We start from the raw sequence: 18994 nt of genomic DNA on the forward strand, positions 1-18994 counted from the left end.
ACCATTCCCCCTTGTCCTATCACTGCCCACCCTTACAAACAGCCGTTCCCCCTCCTGTTTATACACTCCCTTTAAGGACTGAAATACCACAATGATGTCTCCTGGAAGCCTTCTCCTCTCCAAGCTAAATGCCTTAAGTCACCATAATGGAGTACACAAAGCTAGTCCACAAAAGCCCTAAAAGTACACTTTTCCCCTCAAATGAAGTTCTCATTTCTCTCCCAGCTTTGCACTCTTCCCACAGTCCAATTCCTATCAGACACCACTTTGGATCTGCAGTGCTGCATCCAGGCCTGGGGCCTCCAGCACAGGAAGGATGTGGAGCTCTTGGAGTGGGTCCAGAGGAGCCAACTAAGATGGTCAGAGGGGCTGAAGCAGCTTTGCTATGAGGAAAGGTTGAGGGAACTGGGCTGGTTTAGCTTGGAGAAGAGAAGGCTGCAGGGAGACCTCATTGTGGGCATCCAGTGGTGAACCTTGCGAAGGTTCCTCAGTGACAGAGGATGGGGAAGAGACCGCCCCCAACACGCAGGGTCCAATTCTCCCCCAGGATCCTGCTTTTTATGTAAGCAATCCATTGAGATCCAAATGCCACAGCACAAAAAACCCCACCTGACTGTCACAGCTCGAAGCTGGAGGATGACTGGCTATGAATCTGCTGTGCCACTGATCTAAGTGTTCAGTGCCATATGGATGCATTTGATGCTGCCTCCAGGCATTTCAAGACCAGCAAGAGAAGCAAGGGATTGTCACTTGTACTTAAAGTTTGGCAGTAGCTACAGGGGAAAGGAGGAGGCAGAAAAATGCATTTCCTAATATCATTTTTTGTTGCTTGGTTGTTTTTTTTTAGGCAACATCAGCTGCTTGCTTCCTTTAGATACATTAGAACCCCATTTTATTTAGTGCTCTGACTATGATGTACATGTTCTCCTGAAGGAGATGCCTGGCCTGGGTTGGAAGGGACCTCAAGGATCATGAAGCTCTAAGCCGCAATAGCAGGCAGGGCCATCAACCTCCACATTGATACCAGCCCAGGCTGCCCAGGGCCCCATCCAAGCTGGCCTTGAACACCTCCAGGGATGGACGGGGCATCCACAGCCTTCAGGGCCCGAAGGGGTCACAGAGATCACCCCGAGCTTATTGAAGACTAATCATATCTTTAATGACTTAAACTTATCATTCTTTAACACTAAGTAAATCCTAATAAGCACCGGCACAGCTGATAAAACAGCACAGTTCTGATTATTAATGGGTGGGCAAGATTCCCCCTGGGATACACAGCGTGCCTTGTCCCAGCGACAAAAATACACGGTGCTAAACGGCCTCATTAACTCGTGTTATTTTCTTGTTAATTAGCTTTACTTTTTCCTCCCAAAACGGGAGACATATGAAAGAGCACAATGCAAAATCTTGTTCTGTTTGTTTGGTGGCAGCCACGCCGAAACGAAGCGGTGCCCACGGGTCAGTGCCCAGCTTCCATCCTTACCAACCACAGCTGTGCTTTCTTTCTTGCTTTTCAAACAATTCTGTTGCACCCTGTGAAACCTTCCCACAACAGCTCTTTTGTTCGCCATAGAAAACAAACAAGAGCCAGCTCCTGGCTGTAGGATGAGGAGAATCTATACAGCACAGCCCTGTGTGTATATACCAGCATATAACGTGATGTGCAGAGTTTTACCTTGCTTTTTGCTAGAGAACATCATTCACCTTGCACTCATCTTCACTGCAAACATGGGGCTTCTATCACATTGAGCTCCTCAATCCCATCCCTGCAGGCATTCAAGGCCAGGCTGGATGTGGCTCTGGGCAGCCTGGGCTGTTGGTTGGTGACCCTGCACACAGCAGGGGGTTGAAACTACATGATCATCGTAGTCCTTTGCAACCCATCCTGGAGTCACCCCAGGCCCAAGATGAGAGTCTATTAAAACACACAGATAAAGCTGTAACAATCTCACCTAAAAATACAGGCTGTGTATTCTGAAAATGAAGGCACTTGTCTGGGTTTCTGTAGAGGAGTTCCAGATTGACCACATAACACAACCAGTGTGAGTGTCTCTGGTTAAAGGGTTTCTAAAACCAACACTGAACCAGCAGCAGCGTCACAAGGAGGAGACCTTCAGGCAGTTTCAGTTTTGCTCATCTGCTCCAACATGAAGCAGCTGGGAAGTTACACAACGCTGGTCCACGTGAAGTGCTGCCAGCTTTCTATTCCAACAGCCATCATTCAGGGTTCCTGGAGTGGGTGCAGAGGAGGCCACTAAGATGGGCATGGGGCTGGAGCTGCTCTGCTATGAGGAAAGGTTGAGGGAACTGGGCTGGTTTAGCTTGGAGAAGAGAAGGCTGCGGGGAGACCTCATTGTGGGCATCCAGTACTTGAAGGGAGCATAACAGGAGGGGGGGATGGTTGTGAGGGTGGGCAGTGATAGGACAAGGGGGAATGGTTTGAAAGTGAGACAGGGGAGGTTTAGGTTGGATCTTAGGAGGAAGTTTTACACCCAGAGGGTGGTGACGCACTGGAACAGGTTGCCCATAGAGGCTGTGGATGCCCCATCCCTGCAGGCATTCAAGGCCAGGCTGGATGTGGCTCTGGGCAGCCTGGTCTGCTGGTTGGTGACCCTGCACACAGCAGGGGGTTGGAACTACATGATCATCGTGGTCCTTTGAAACCCAGCCCATTCTATCATTCTATAATTCTTTACTCACATCTACATCCTGAAATCTCCCACCTGCACTGAGGGGCCTTACACCCTGCTGGCTCCAGAGCCGCATGTCCTGCAGGCAGCTTCCAAGAGACAGAATGCAAACAGCGCTGTGACCTCAACCGAAATACAACCCAAAGTGATGGAGCTGGAAGGAGAACACCACCCATTCCTCAATGACTGATGCCCTTTAAGCTGGTGTGGAAGTCAAAAACTCACAGAACTAGGAGCTATTTATCAATGGAAAAAGTCTTAGAGGTTTGTATAGACCTTAAGAAAAATGCTGAGATGTTTACATGCATTCTTTATGCACACTGTGTGCAAATGACCAAGCAAGAGCAAAAGTGTGGTTAATGGAGTGGCACATGCAAATCGCTGCGGTTGATGTGGTTTCATTCAAATGACAGACAGACAACAGAGGAAGAGCAAATTGAAGATAAGGCTACAACAATCACTCAAGTGGTGCAAAAACACAGCCCACAACCATCAGCTCTGTGTCAGAAAACCAACAAAGCAACCACCAAAGGAGGGCAGATTGAAGTTGTTTACTATGAGAGTGGTGAGGTGCTGGAACAGCTGCCCAGAGAGGCTGTGGATGCCCCGTCCATCCCTGGAGGTGTTCAAGGCCAGTTTGGATGGGGCCCTGGGCAGCCTGGGCTGGTATCAATGTGGAGGTTGGTGGCCCTGCCTGCTATTGAGGCTTAGAGCTTCATGATCCTTGAGGTCCCTTCCAACTCAACCATTCTGTGATTCAGTGAAATCCAACAGATGCATGGAAGTCTCAAGGCTCTGTATCACATTGACCACAGATGTGGGCATGCCTGGGATCCCTGTGAGCACAGGAATGTAAATGGAATCTCTGCTAAAGCAACTTGAGAACAATCTGTTCAGGCAGGAGCAAATAGTTCTTTTCTCTTCCCTAAGAGCCTGAGTTCCACCAATTTGCCTGAAGCTACAGCTGTCAGAAATGGCTTCAGGAAAATGACTTTCATTCCTGACTTTCTGGTCTGTGGTGTGAGGAGCAGGATGAAGGTACAGGGCTGCATTTCATAGAGAGACACCACAGCTTTTGTTAAGAAGCCATCTTTGTATTACAAGGGCATGTGTAAGGGTCAGCATTATCAGAAATATGCAAAGGGTCAACGTTCTCAACGGAAAACCTCCACTTCTTTATCACAGTCATTCAAGGTACTTCAAAAATTAGCCCAGAGAGTAACTGTTATCAGGACAGTTATCCCATAGAAGAGTTTAAAGCCAACCAGAGAATCACAGCATGGCCTGGATTGGAAGGGACCTCAAGGATCACGAAGCTCCAACCCCCCCACCACTGGCAGGGCCACCAACCTCCACATTGATACCAGCCCAGGCTGCCCAGGGCCCCATCCAAGCTGGCCTTGAACACCTCCAGGGATGGACGGGGCATCCACAGCCTCTCTGGGCAGCTGTTCCAGCTCCTCACCACTCTCTGTAAACCAACTTCAATCTGCCCTCCTTCATCTCCAAACCATTTCCCCTTGTCCTGCTGTTATCCCCCCTTTCACAGAGTTGACTCCCCTCCTGTTTGTAGGCTCCCTTTAGGTCCTGGCAGGCTGCAATGAGGATCCCCAAACTTAACCCCAACCCACCCCACCACACTTGCTGACCTTGTCTGCACAGCTCCAACATAAAGCAGTGAACAGATGTGGTGTAACTCCATTCACAAAGACAAAAGAGCACGTTGATCATTCCAGATTGCACTGCTTGGGTTGCAGATTCAGAACATCTCTACTTACTCCATCTCTCCCTATAACAACGTGCTTATTTATTAGCTGTCGTAATTCCTGTTCCGATTGCTTTAAGGATCAAGTTGCATTTACACTCAAATTGGAAGCCGTCAAGTTTAAAAGCCCAATATTTAAGTTATTTTTTTATTGTCACGCAGAGGGAGCTTAATATTCACATTATACACATTGGCAGCTAAAGGCCATGGCGATAAACCCACTTTGTGAAGCATATTTTTCCACGCAGGCTCTATCATTCACACACCTTATTAAAAACAAGAGCAGCACTGAGCAAAAAATCCACAAGGAGACCGTAAGTAATTAATCCTAAGATCCAATTTTTACATCCCAGTGTTTTAAATACCTAATTATCTGCTTTCGAATACTCAGAAGATGTCGAATGCTCCCATCCACAGACCAAGAGTAATTAAGGCACGTCAGACAGATGCTCCATGGGAAGAGCTGAGCAGCTCCTTGAAGAGCTCCTGCAGGAAGGAAAGGAGGCAGAGCTCCTGCAGGAAGGAATGGGAGACAGGGGAGGTTTAGGTTGGATCTTAGGAAGGGGTTTGACACCCAGAGGGTGGTGACGCACTGGAACAGGTTGCCCAAGGAGGCTGTGGATGCCCCATCCCTGCAGGCATTCAAGGCCAGGCTGGATGTGGCTCTGGGCAGCCTGGGCTGCTGGTTGGTGACCCTGCACACAGCAGGGGGTTGAAACTACATGATAATTGCTGTCCTTTGCAACCCAGGCCATTCTACGACTCTACGAGCCAACAGACAACATGTGCTCTTCTATCTCTTCATATGTCCTAAGGAGCAGTGGGAAAGCAGCAAGAGAAGACATGCTCTGCAAGCAGATGCCCAGACATAACCAATTCCAGAAGATACTAATTGCCATAGAAACATTTTGAAAACAGAAGGCAGAAAACCAGCAGATAATCGTGCATTTCTAGCTTAAATACCTTTAATAAAGTATTTGTTTCCAAAACAAGGTTTGGAGCCAGTTTATACAAGAATCCATGAATAAATCCTCAATGATTTCAAACAATAACTGTGATTAAATAGGATAAGCTAACATTAGGACCAAGTGGGGTTATCTTTTGCTGTAACCATCAGAGCACTGAAGCTCCAGTGGTTCCATCCCTTTAAACTTGAGCATTATGAGCAGCAATGTCAGCGATCCAGGAACACAACCACACCATCTGACATTATATCCTAGAATTATGGGTTGGTTTGGGTTGAAAGGGACCATTAAGATCATTTAGCTCCATCCCCTTTGCTATAGGCAGGGACACAGCCCACTAGACCAGGCATTCAAAGCTTAATTAAAATCATATATAATATGCTTAAAATCATATATCATATATATATATATATATATAGTATGTATGTATGTATATAATCATATATCATCATATAAAAACATCCAACCAGCCATACAGAAAGCCAAAACTGAGCACAGAAGTCAGGGTGATGTTCAATATTCACTGCTAAGCCAAATACCCTCACTTTAATTCTCAATACTGAAGCAAAACAGCAGCTTCTCCCATTTAAGAGCTGCCCCTGGTTGTGATAGAAGCAAAGCTCTTGGTGTAAGGGTTTTCACAGACAGGATCCTGTCAGTGTTGATCCACAGACAGATCTTCAGTGCTGGTACTCCAGCATAAACTGGAATTGCAAATTGAATGCCCTCCATTCCATTACCATAGGGAGAATGCATTGAGAACTGTGACAGCTGGTTTTTTGAAGGCTGCCATGCCCATCCCTGAGCTCAAAGCTGAATGCACATATTAAAACAAGTCAGCTTGAGTCTTTGTGACGTCTCTAGCTTTCGTTTGAACACAGTATGACATTGAGTTGTATCACTAGCGGCTGCTCTGCAGCTTTATGGTGAAGCAACAAAGACCCAGTGGTTCACAGCATCAGTGCAAGGATGTTTCCAGCACCCCATGTCCTGTCATTCTACCTGGAACAACCAGGCTTGGAATATTCACCTTGCCCTTCCTCCACCCTTGGAGATGCTCAAGGTTGGATGCGGCTCAGGGCAGCCAGATGTGATGCCTGATGTAGTAGGTGGCAACCCTGCCTGTGACAGGGAGGTGGGAATAAGCTGATCATTGTGGTCCCTTCCAACCCAAGCCATTCTGGGGCTCTAGGCTGAAATTCTCCAGACAAAGCAGCTCCAATAGTTACACAGCACCTGAATCACAAGATTCACACATTTTGACTCACCAGTCCAAAGGGAATCCCACAGGAAGCCTTCATTGAATACTGCTAACAGGTCAAGCAAAAAGCCTCTAATTAAAAGCACCTCCACGCTGGTTAATTAATACACCTTAAGAGGTGCTTCCATCTACAGAACACCTAGACAGATACTACTTACAAGTACATGAGGAAACTGAAGGCAATCCATTTTAGCAGAGATGAAGGGATGGTTCTGGAGCAGCATGACATGAAGGCTATTTTAATCCCAGCACCAGTGGTGTCACAATGGCAGTCAGGAAAGCTCTAACAGAAGAGTATAAGGTTAGAGCATAAGAACTTTAGATTTTCAGTTTACGTTGCCTTGATATACAGAGCTCAAATGGACCCTGATCTTAACAGGATTAACCCAACACTCTTATTGAGCCCCATCCTCACTGCTTATATTATATTGTAGTTGCCCAACAGGGAGTCCAAGTCTGGAAAACATTTCTCTATTGCTATGGGAACACCTACAAACTGGAATTATCAATCACTTACACTGCGTTTCTCTGCTCCAAATCTAGTCAGAACTAGGATTTGATTTTCATTTTTTAGTAAACTAGAATGTCTCCACTTCAAAGCCACCCAGCCTTCATCTGCCTTCCTTATGGTGTTCCAGCTCCCTGTGAGACAAAACCAATGCTCACCTCTTCCTTACAATAAACATCCATAGAATGGTCACCACAAATACTCAGAGCCAACTGAAGAGCATCTCAGTGTAGCCTGTAATCGAGGAGCACACTGCAGACCTGGGGAGTATTATCTTCGTCAGCTAAAAGAACTACCTGAATTATTAATTCCCATCAAGTGTTACTGAAAGGGTTCTGATAATTTACTCTCGAATAGCTGGAAGAATTCAATGCATTGCAGATTCGCTTTTTACGCTGCAGTATGACTTCATACATTATACATATCTCTTGATATACAGAAGGCAAACAAAAGCACTCCCTAAATCACCAGTTTCGTTGTCGCAGTATCCACAAGTTCCTTTGCATTTTGCACATCTTTCTTTCGGAGATCCTATAAGCTCCAACCCAAAGCTGCCCTGCAAACCCACCTCCATCCTCTAACATCCACTGAGGGGCTCTACAGCAGTGCAGCCAACTCTTAACCTTGCATTCAACAAAACACTGCTCTGGTTCCCATCATCTTCTCTCTAAGGAGCCAGATTTGCTGCTGTTGTAGGGATAATTGGAACCTCCCAAGAATAGCCCAGCTGTGTCTCCCTGCCCTATTGGGGAAACAAAAGGAAGAAGTCATGCTCCTGCAAAACAAAGGCAGCTAAACGTGCATCTTCAACCTGAATTTCCTTTCCAATGACATCTGATGACTGGCAGCCTGCTTCAGCTCCTTTACCTCCATATGATGCCTTCCTAATTAAACCCTGCTCTCTGCAGGTCACTACAAACACAGCCTTAGGACATCTGGCACCACTACATCTGGCACTGTGTTTGAGCATTATCTACTCTTATCCTTCAGCCTATGGAGCTTCATTTCAGTTCCTTAGGGGCACAGTTCCCTGTTTTTCTACTATGCCTGAGCACAGCTGGATCTTTTCTTAGTAAATCCTTTCCAGTGCTGGCAATGCAGGCAGAGCTCCTTCAGCCCAGCTGCAAGGTAAGCAAACAGGGATGGACACCATCATCCATCCTGCTAAAAGCTATTCACGTCAACAGGAAGCCTGACAGAGAAATCACAGCTACAAAGCACACGGTCCGAATCCACTTCAAATGCTTAGCTTCCAATTTCCCTCCCAGATGAGGACACTATTTCTACCCTTGTCCTGTTTCCACGTAACCCAGTATGCAGCATGTGAGTCTATACAAAGCTACTGATGGCAACGTTAGTCTGCACCCCATGCTGAAAGGAATGCTTAAGAGAAATGATCCCTATCTGCCTAAGCATGTTTTGCCCTTGAAAAAGAAATAACACGAACCAAAAAGCCTTCCAAGGCTTCAGAGCAATGAACTGGAGAAATTTCAGGTGATGAATTAATGTGCTAGAGATCATTAATGTGACTTCTCACCCCTCCAATCTTTACCTGATCCAGGTGCTGCACCAATGCCCAACTGGAAAAGAAGCAAACAGTTCATGCTGTGGCTCCCTCGTCTCATGGCTACTAACCTTACACTGACCCAAAGAAAATTCTGCCCTTTCACTGCAGCAGCTTAGAACTAGAGGATATGGTTTTACGTGGAATCCTTTTAAAGTGAGACAGGGGAGGTTTAGGTTGGATATGAGGAGGAAGTTTTACACCCAGAGGGTGGTGACGCACTGGAACAGGTTGCCCAAGGAGGCTGTGGATGCCCCATCCCTGCAGGCATTCAAGGCCAGGCTGGATGTGGCTCTGGGCAGCCTGGGCTGCTGGTTGGTGACCCTGCACACAGCAGGGGGTTAGAACAACCCTGGAGGAACTAAGACCTCACCTTTGCTCTTCCCAAACACCAGCAGCAGAGCAGCTTCCATAAGAGCTCTTCTTTCAAACTCATTCTTCAGATAGTGAACGCAGGCGAGTATTTCTTCAGAACCAAGCTCAAGCAAAGTCCTAAAGTGATCCTGATTTAAGGTCAATGCAGCCTGGCTTCTAAAGAGGCAGCTCTTAAGGGGAAAAAAAACGCAGAGAACATTCTGTGCACTTTCATTAAGCACAGCTCGCCACAAAGCACAGCGCGGATCCAGGCGGTGTTTGCTGATCCAAGCTGACAAGGATGGATGTGGAGAACACCTGGGGACTGGTGCAAAAAATAGCTGGGGATGTACAGCATCCTCTGCACAACAACACGCTTTGGTTAGCCTGTATGACGCAATGCCACAGCAACACAAGGGAAATAGAGAGGACACCAGAACAGATGACAGCACGTTTACCAACACACTGTAGCAGAGCTGCACAAGATCTTGCTTTTCAGCATCAAAACCATTCCATGACTTATTTTTTAGCAGTAGAAAGCAAACTCCAGACTCCAAACTCCCAGCACGCATTAAGAAGCTACACTACCTGTTCTCCTTCCCAGCTCTGCTCCACACAATCCACACCATGCAACCATTCAGGTTGGAAAGGACCAAGGTCCCCAAGCACAACCATAGTCTATCCCACCCTGCCCACATCCCCATATGGCTCTGGAACAGCCCAAGGGACAGTGAGACCCCCTGTATTCCCTGGGCAGCTGTGCTACTGCATCATCCTTTGGAGATGAGAAATCTTTTCATTGTGCAGTATTTTTCAAGTAGCAATAAGGATAAATTGCTTCACACAAAGAGTCTAAGGACACAAACTAGTTAAGTTCCTGTAAAACTAACCTTTACTCTCCAAAATACAGAGAAGAGACTCATCTCCAACAGGATGATTTTGGGCTGCAGGTTGTCACACGCACAAAGCCAGCTTCAAGCACCTCAACATGGATCTCAAGGAGTCTCAAATGTATGCTACTGAAAACACAGGTCACATTTGTTTGTCATTAAAACGCATAAAAGAGCTGCCACCAAGTCCAACATAACAAGTGCTTGTCGTTACCTTCCACTATATTGCTGATGGGATGAAGGGAAATGGCCTCAAGTTGTAGCAGGGGAGGTTTAGGTTGGGTATCAGGACGAACTTCTTTATAGGAAGGGTAGTTAAGCACTGAAATGGGCTCCCCAGGGAGCTGGTTGTGTCACCATCCCTGGATGTGCTCAAAACCACCTGGATGTGGTGCTCAGGGCCATGATTTAGCAGGGGGTTGTTAGAGTTATGGCAGAATGGTTGGGTTGTGGCTTAACTTGATGGTCTTTAATGTCTTTTCCAACCTGAGCAACTGTATGGTGGCAGTGGGGAATCACCTACTGAGAACAAAGCAGCTTGGAGATCCAATGGAAAAGCAGATTCTCTAGCCAGGCATTCTAGGAGAGTGCTTGAGAAGCCCTGGAATTCCTTGTGAACACTTGATGTAGGGCACTTCTACTGCCCCATCTTCCAAAAGCTGAGGGTTGACTGAACCTGCAATGAAGCATTCAGAGACAGCTCTCGAATCCTTGATTCATCCTTCCTTAGCAGCACAAGCCCTGCACCATTTGCAACAACCATTTAAAATATCAACCACACATTTCCATGGGGGAATTCTTCTCTAGTGGTCAGGGCTTACTATAGGGAACGTGGTAGCAATTAGCACAAGGCTCCTCCCAAATTTACTGCGTGTTCTGCAGTTTAATGATCTGATGGAAAAGTCGGTTGTATTTCACAGAAGAAAAATCCTCTGTGTGACGTTAAGTAAAACTGTAAAATTCCTAAGGCCGCAACTGTATTAACAGTAAATTACTTGCTTCAACACTTCCAGAAGCCTGCAGACATAAATAAACAGATGGAACCGCTCTCGAATAGAGAAAGAGGAAAACAATTTTTAAGCAGATGATGACAAACATTGGGATACATTCAGTGAGGAAAGCTCTTTTTCAGGTCTGTTATTATATTCCAACATGCAAATAAAGAGGTAAATGCGATGGGATGCAGCCTTCCCACCTTCCTCTTCCTATGCAGCTACAGGAAAATCCCTATTCCCTCCTCCAAATCATACTGAGTTAAGTTTAAAGGCACTAAAGTGGAAAAGTATTATGGTCACAGAGTTAATTGCATGGATAAAAGCCACTCCAATGACTGCTTAGACCCCCCCAGAATTAAAAAAAATCAAAGAGGATTAAAAAAATCAGAGAGGAAGAAAGGAATTTGGGAGAACAAAATGAATAGGAACGTAACTATGAAGTGAATAAATAAAGGACTGACAAGAAAGGAGAAGCTGAGAAAGTATGATAAAAAGTTGAGCTGGGGCTGGAAGAGACCCAACATGCCAAGGCTGTGCTGGAAGGTGCTCTGAGGACAGCAGGAAAGGCCAAAGAGCTCAGGATTTCCTCCAGATGACACGCCAGACTCCAGCTTTCCTCAGCCATTTGAAGCTGTGCCTCTTGCTGCTCTCACCTGCCACGCTGAGGGGTTCTCCTATAGCTTTATCCAAGCAAGAATGAGGAGCTTTGCTTCAGTGCAGCCACTCCAGCTTCGATGCCAGACGTGAAGAGATCTGCAGCCATTTTGAGCAAGCCAAGGACACAATACTCAATAAATGCTTCGGGAGCAGATGCACACGTTTAAAAGGAGAAGAAAACATACCAGGCAACAAAAGCTATAAAGGCAAAAGGTGGAAGACCTCCAGCATAAGGACCTGCCTAGCGAAGTCAAGAAGAGGTCAGAACTGGCTTTGAAAAAGGAGATAATGCAGCACAGTATCGCGCTGCCAATTAATACTGCTACACATGAAAGTTAAGCCTTGTTCATCTACCTTCACAATGCTGCCTGCATCCATCAGGAAACATTACCTGCAGCTTCAGCTGCTTTCACAAAAGAAAGCGTTCTCCATTTACCTGCATTTCTAATTGAATGCCCTCTCTCCTGGCTCTGAGCTCACGCTGCTCCCTCCGGGATGCATCGATCTCTGTGTGCACACTCCACTCCTGCTGGCAACACTCGCAATGAATTTTGTTCCCTCCATTTCCTCTGCTACCTCAGACATCTTCTGGATGATTCAATCACCCATTTAGTTCACATCCCACTGGCAGGCTGTAAATAAAACCCCTCCCATCCCACCCAGCAGGGTTTCTTATAGCCACTGCTGGCAGAAAAGAGGGCTGAGTCGGTCACCAGTGCTTATTTTCTACTCCCAGAGAGGACAATACCTTCATTTTCTTCACTAGGAGAGTGGTTCGGCCCTGGAACAGGCTGCCCAGGGAGGTTGTGGATGCCCCGTCCTTGGAGGTGTTCAAGACCAGGTTGGACGGGGCCATGGGCAACCTGATCTATGGGGTCTTTATGGGGATCTATGGGGTCTCTATGAGGTCTCTATGGGGATCTATGGGGTCTCTATGGGGTCTCCTGGGCAACCTGATCTAGTAAATGTGTATGTTTGGTGGCCCTGCCAGGCAGGGGGGTTGGAACTACATGATCCTTGAGGTCCCTTCCAACCCGGGTCATTCTGTGATTAAAACAAATGGAAGTACCCAGCCCTACAAGCTGCAATGAAACTTCAGCAGCGAAGTTAATGCAGCGCTGCCTTGCCCACTACTCTGCAGACAGCCCACTGCAGGGCCCCATAGAGACCCCATAGAGACCCCATATATCCCCACAGAGACCCCATAGACCCCATAGAGACCCCATAGATCCCCATAGAGACCCCATATACAGCCCATTACACCAAATCACTCTCCCCAACTCCAGCAGAAGCTCCTTGGCCCCTTGGCAGAGCCACAAGTCCCAATAATAGTCAGTCCTGCAGCAGACACTGCTTGGAGCCACGCCAGTGCCAATCCACCCTTTGTGGGCCCCTCTCTTTTTCGCTCCCCATCTATCCTAGATTTCATTTCCCTTCCCTTTGCGTTGCACGCATCGAGAGCATTAAGAAAATGAATTGGCTGTAACTCAAACCTAGAGAGAGGTAAGTACAGGAAGCGTAACAGGAAGCATTTAGAGCAATGGAATCAACGGACCTCTGCATTAATTACAGGAATGGTGGAGTGGGGTTTGTTTGCTGATTGCTCTCCCAGAAGCAAATGACTGAATAGCATCAGTCAGCGGGATAAAAGGCATTCATGGATACAGCCTCAAACATTCACAGTACAAAGGTTGAAGGAGTAACAAATGGAGATGGAACAGAGACCCAGTGAAAGTTAAGGAGGTTTCACCCTTAGCAGGTTTACCTGCAGGTGGTGGCCCTGTCTGTGGTGGGGGGGGTTGGAGCTTTGTGATCTTTGAGGTCCCTTCCAACTCGGATCATTCTGTGATTCTATGAAGAAAGTAGATCCAACTGTGGAGGAAGAAGCCCATGGGACCACAGGTCCCTGAAAGAATCATGGAACCCTTTGAGATGGAAGGGACCTGAGGTCCATCTAGTCCAACTCTCCTCCAACAAGCATGGACACCACAAGGCATGTCAAGCTCATGGAATCATTTGGGTTGGAAAAGACCTCCAAGATCCCCAAACACAACATTAACCCACCCCAATGCAGCCAGTTCTGGTCATGTCTGAAGACAAAATAGGTTAAGTGCTCACCACAGCTGTTCCAGTATTTCTTCAAGAGCCTTTCAGTTCCGGGCAAATATAGTTCAGATTGAAAGCAAAGCCTTTAATGCTGTGTGTTGATGACACCTACACATGTCTAGATGAGAGAACACTACGAGCCTGCAAATCCCAGAATAGCTGAGTGGCATCTCCAGGGCTACTGGCATCGAGTCACAGAAACGCTTCCAGTACGTCCCATCTCTCTGTAAGAAAATGGAAGCAACTACAATGGGCATCAGCATCCACCTGTACTTCACCAGGTGTCTTCATGTTAAGTTGTTTAAAGAGAGAGTGGTGAGCTTTGCAGACACATCAGCTTTGCAGAACCTGGACCCTGTGCCATCATCATCTGCTGCACATAAGAATCCATTATCTTATATAGAGGGGATTAGGAGATCCAAGCTTGCAGGCTCGCTGTTTCTCATATATAGGTAGGAAAACATACCAAAGCACCGACACGCCTGCAAAGCACAGAGCTCCTCAAAAAGAAAAGGATTTGAAGCTGCAGAGGGATGGCAGCCTATGCAGACAGTGCCAGGCCACCCCCCACCCTCTAGTTACCCCATTAGATGGTTGGAATGGAAGATCTTGGAAGGCTTTTCCAACCCTGCTGGTTCTATGATCCTATGGCACCACGTCCACCAGCATCCATCCCAACACCATCACAGCTCACTATTTAATGGCTTCCAAACTTACAGTCTCCAAGTTATTACACAGCACTTAGCAGCATCTTCAGTATTAAAACCTCGGTTCGTGATAAGCATCGTTAATTGGATTTAATTTACCTTTTATGTTTTTTTAGATCTTATGCAACGCATTAAGAGACAACAGGGGCTCGTTTTGCTATCTGTACGTATTCGTGCCCTTCAGACTTGCTTGCAATAAAGCCACACGATGGAAGAATCTTTCTATGACAGAGCCTCAGGATTCCATTCTGCTCACTCTAAAATGGACAGAAGCAGACAAGTAAGTCCACCCGCCAGCCAAAACTAAAGGTATTTGATCATATACCATATTTACTGTGAGCCAGCCTAGCATAGGTGACGCATGCACTAACTGCTGTGACACAGAAGCCTGAATTTCTTCAACTTGAGGCATTAGGGCTGATGAAATCCACCTGATAAAACAAGATCAAAGGCAGCAGGAAGCGCAGCATATTTCTCTATACAATAGCTCTATCTAATCCCCCAGCACAGAGCTCTCTCTGCCTTTTCACTAAAGATTAGCATATTTAAAACTACTAAACTCCGTAATCTCTAATCATTGAGAAAAGTAATTCAATTAAAGCAAGTGCTGGTGAAGCTGCCTTCTTGCTGCCTACCTAACGCTGCATCCTCGTACTGCAAGTTGGGGAACAGAATGAGATGGGGAAGGAGAGAGAAGCTTCTTGGAGCTGGACACGGATTATATTGCAGGCTGGGGATGAATCCACGCTGAGCTGAGGCTCGATGCGGCGCAACCGCTGCCATAGAGAGGCAATGACTTGCAGTAAATCCTGGAAGGAGCTGCCAGTGACCTTCTGCCGCCGCACGGAGCCGCAGCAGGGTGTCATTGCCACGGCACCGAGCTGCTCGAGGAGCTGCCACAATGAGAACACGAAGGGTAGGGGGGGAGAAGAAGCAGGTATGGGAAATGGGAAAGGCTTTGGGAACTGGGGAGCAAGGGGAGAAAGGCCTTTAAAAACCCATCGGCTTCTATGCATAGAGAATGTGAAGCTGGTGGCAAGCAGCACTGCCAGGAGGAATCACTGCAGCCTTAGTCACACGGAGCACAGCTACAATATGGCTGAGGACAGCAGCAAAAACCTGCCTGCATCCACAGCAACCTCAGTTTCAAGTACGAATACAGCATCTCCAATCACTTCCCAGGTCCTACGTGGCAATCTCCGGCCACACAATCGCATCTCAGGGCTGCAAAGCTCGCACAGCAATGAACTTATGATGGATTTCTTAACTAAAACATACTTATTTATTGAAGAGACTGCATGCAGCCAGCACTGACGGTCTGATCTTAGCTCACTGCGTCGCAGCCCTTGGTAACACCTCGTTTGCCATAGTGAAGCCACTGAATGTAAATGAAAAGAGAAGCATCCAGCATCCCCACGAGCAGCAGGAGCAGATCTTTGATTACGGCCTTCCAGCAGGGCAGGAAACCTTTTAGTTTAAACAGGAAGCGAACGCAATAATCCACCTCAACAGTCGGAGAAAGGAGATATCCCCGTTTATAAAACCCGCTGTCGTAAATACGCATCAATACATTTCTTCCTAACCCCTAAATACAAAGAGCCATTTCCCCACCGTGTATAGATCCAGCTGGGCACGGCACAGCCAGGGAGTCAGCGCTCAGCAGCTGAAACAAAGGCAGGTCGGAGCCTCAGCACAGCTGCCAGCAGCACTGAGTGCTTCCTTAAAGCCCCAAGGCATCTGCGAGCAGGGCTGGGTTTTTAGAGCCATGAAATACAGGTTTCCCCCACGTTTTAGGCCATTATTTAAGGTCTTGTATTAACACAGGTGATTAGCTGGGGGGGGGGGTCTCTATGGGGACCTATGGGGTCTCTATGGGGGATCTATGGGGACCTATGGGGGATCTATGGGGACCTGTGGGGTCTCTATGGGGACCTGTGGGGACCTATGGGGTCTGTATGGGGACCTATGGGGTCTCTGTGGGATCTCTGTGGGGTCTCTGTGGGGACCTGTGGGGCCTCTGTGGGGACCTGTGGGGCCTCTGTGGGGTCTCTATGGGGACCTATGGGGTCTCTATGGGGACCTATGGGGTCTCTATGGGGTCTCTATGGGGACCTATGGGGTCTCTATGGGGACCTATGGGGATCTATGGGGTCTCTATGGGGAGAGAAAAGTGAGGCTAGAGGAAGCAGGTATCTGAAGACATCTGCTTGAATAGAGAGATGGGGAATCCACATGTGAACGAAGAGCTGCTGAGATTTAAGGTCTGCACCGGCAGCTCCCATAGAAGCATAATTAAGTCAGATATAGAGTAAAAGAAGCAAATGCACAGTTAGAGCTTGAAGCTCTCGGTGCTAATTAGCTGGGGATGAAAAAAAATGATTAAAAAAATAAGGAAAAAATAAGGAAATAAAAGAGAATACGGGATCTGCACGACCCTCTTCCCAAAGCCTCCTAAGATGGCTGGCCAAACAGCGAGTGGATCAGCTGACTTACCCAAAAAGAAATGGCCAAGTTGAGGCTGAATTGTTAATAGGAAGAAAAGACGGTCCAAGAGATATATATGGGGGAGGAAAAAAAAGCAATGATTTCAAATGGGGCGGACAAAAGGCCCACGGGAGGGGCTGGAGGGGCAGTAGGTCCATTCAACCCAATGGTGGGGGGGGGGTTAATGTGATACAGCAGCTGGGGGCTGAACAGTGAGTATGTGAGAGAGATGGGAAAGGGGGGGGGGGGAAAGAAAAGGAGAAGGAAAAGCAAAGGCAACAAAACACGATGACGTGTTTCATCACGGAGAGAGCAAAGGTGGATCCCACAGCGCACCCGCAGCAAGGAGCCTCACAAACGTTCAATAGGAGCAAAGAACAGCACGGAACGAAGCTCCTCAATGCGATACGACGCTAAAATCGGGGTCCTATGAATCAGCAGCTCCCACCCCCTGCTGTAACAGAGCCCCATAGACCACAAAGAGACGCCATAGATCCCCATAGAGACCCTATAGATTATATAGAGACCCATAGAGACCCTATAGATCCTATAGAGACCCATAGAGACCCTATAGATCCGCATAGAGACCCCATATATCCCCACAGAGACACCATAGACCCCATATATCCCCATAGAGACCCCATAGAGACCATAGATCCCCACAGAGACACCACAGATCCTATAGAGACCCATAGAGACCCCATCGATCCTATAGAGACCCATAGAGACCCTATAGATCCCCATAGAGACCCCATAGACCCCATAGATCCCCATAGAGACCCCATAGATCCCCACAGAGACCCCATAGATCCCCACAGAGACCCCATAGATCCTATATATCCCCGAAGAGACACCATAGAGACCCCATAGATCCCCATAGATCCCCATAGAGACCCCATATATCCCCACAGAGACCCCATAGACCCCATAGATCCCCATATATCCCCACAGAGACCCCATAGATCCCATATATCCCCACAGAGACCCCACAGACCCCATATATCCCCACAGAGACCCCACAGACCCCATAGATCCCCACAGAGACCCCATAGATCCCCATAGAGACCCCAGAGCGGCGGTTGGCGGGGGGATGTGGCCGTAGGGTGGCGTTGGTGGTTATAGGACCGTAGTTATGGGGTCACTCACCGCTCTGCTCGCCCAGAAACACCAGCTTGAATTTCCTTAGCGGGTTGCCGAAGTCCCCGCCCGCCGACATGATGGCACCGCCGCCTCGCTCGGTTTTGACTTGTTCTCTCTCCTCTTCTCCAAGCCTATTTTTTTTTCCCCTCTACTCTTTGTTTTTTTTTTATTTCTTCCCTTTTCTCCTTTACCCTTCTACGGTTCCCCCCCGGCTGTGTAATGCGATGGATGGCGTCGTGCCGCTCCCCTCAGGGCCGGACTCTGGGCTCCGTCCCCCCCACACACCGCCGGTCCAGTCCCGCCCCGCATCTGCGCATGCGCGGCCACGGCCCCCAGCGCACGTCACTCAAAACTCAAGCCCCGCCTCTTTTCCCTGCTATCAGCCAATCAGAAAGCAGCGAGGGCGGGGCTTAGATGCGGGTGGGGGGCTCAGTTTGGACCCTTAGGTCTCTATGGAGATCTATGGGGTCTATGGGGTCTCTGTGGGGATATATGGGGTCTATGGGGTCTCTATGGGGATCTATGGGGTCTATGGGGTCTCTGTGGGGATATATGGGGTCTATGGGGTCTCTATGGGGATCTAGGGGGTCTATGGGGTCTCTATGGGGATCTATGGGGTCTCTATGGGCCTCTACTGGGTCTCAGATGGCAGATGATCTAAGTAAATGCCGTACTCTGTTTGGTGCCCTGCCAGGCGGGGGTTGACCTCAGTGAATCCTTGAGGTCCTTCCACCACCCCGGTCATATCTGTGAATTTAACAATGGAGAGTACCACCCAGCCCTATCCAAAGCTGACAATGAAACTTCGCAGCGAAGTTAATAGTCAGCGCTGCCTTGCCCACTACTTCACAACGCGGGCGCTAACATGCCCTCCAACTCCGCAGGCCCTTCAGCAGACTTAAGATCCC

General features: G+C 47.8%; 1 long non-coding RNA gene across 3 annotated transcripts in view; it reads right to left on the minus strand.

Annotated features, from left to right (window-relative positions):
- Positions 1–18417, minus strand: part of LOC116652792 — a 30739-nt gene extending 12322 nt beyond the window's left edge. Inside the window, exons 1-3 of one of the 3 annotated variants that reach the window (XR_004306010.1) lie at positions 18093–18417; positions 11646–11745; positions 6971–10673 (exon numbers count right to left, since the gene is read on the minus strand). This is a non-coding gene — a long non-coding RNA (uncharacterized LOC116652792). The other 2 variants (XR_004306011.1, XR_004306012.1) reach the window with 2 other exon arrangements.
- Positions 18418–18994: the final 577 nt, after the last annotated feature.

The sequence above is a fragment of the Coturnix japonica genome, chromosome 1, assembly GCF_001577835.2.
Source record: "Coturnix japonica isolate 7356 chromosome 1, Coturnix japonica 2.1, whole genome shotgun sequence".
Taxonomy (NCBI): Eukaryota; Metazoa; Chordata; class Aves; order Galliformes; family Phasianidae; genus Coturnix; species Coturnix japonica.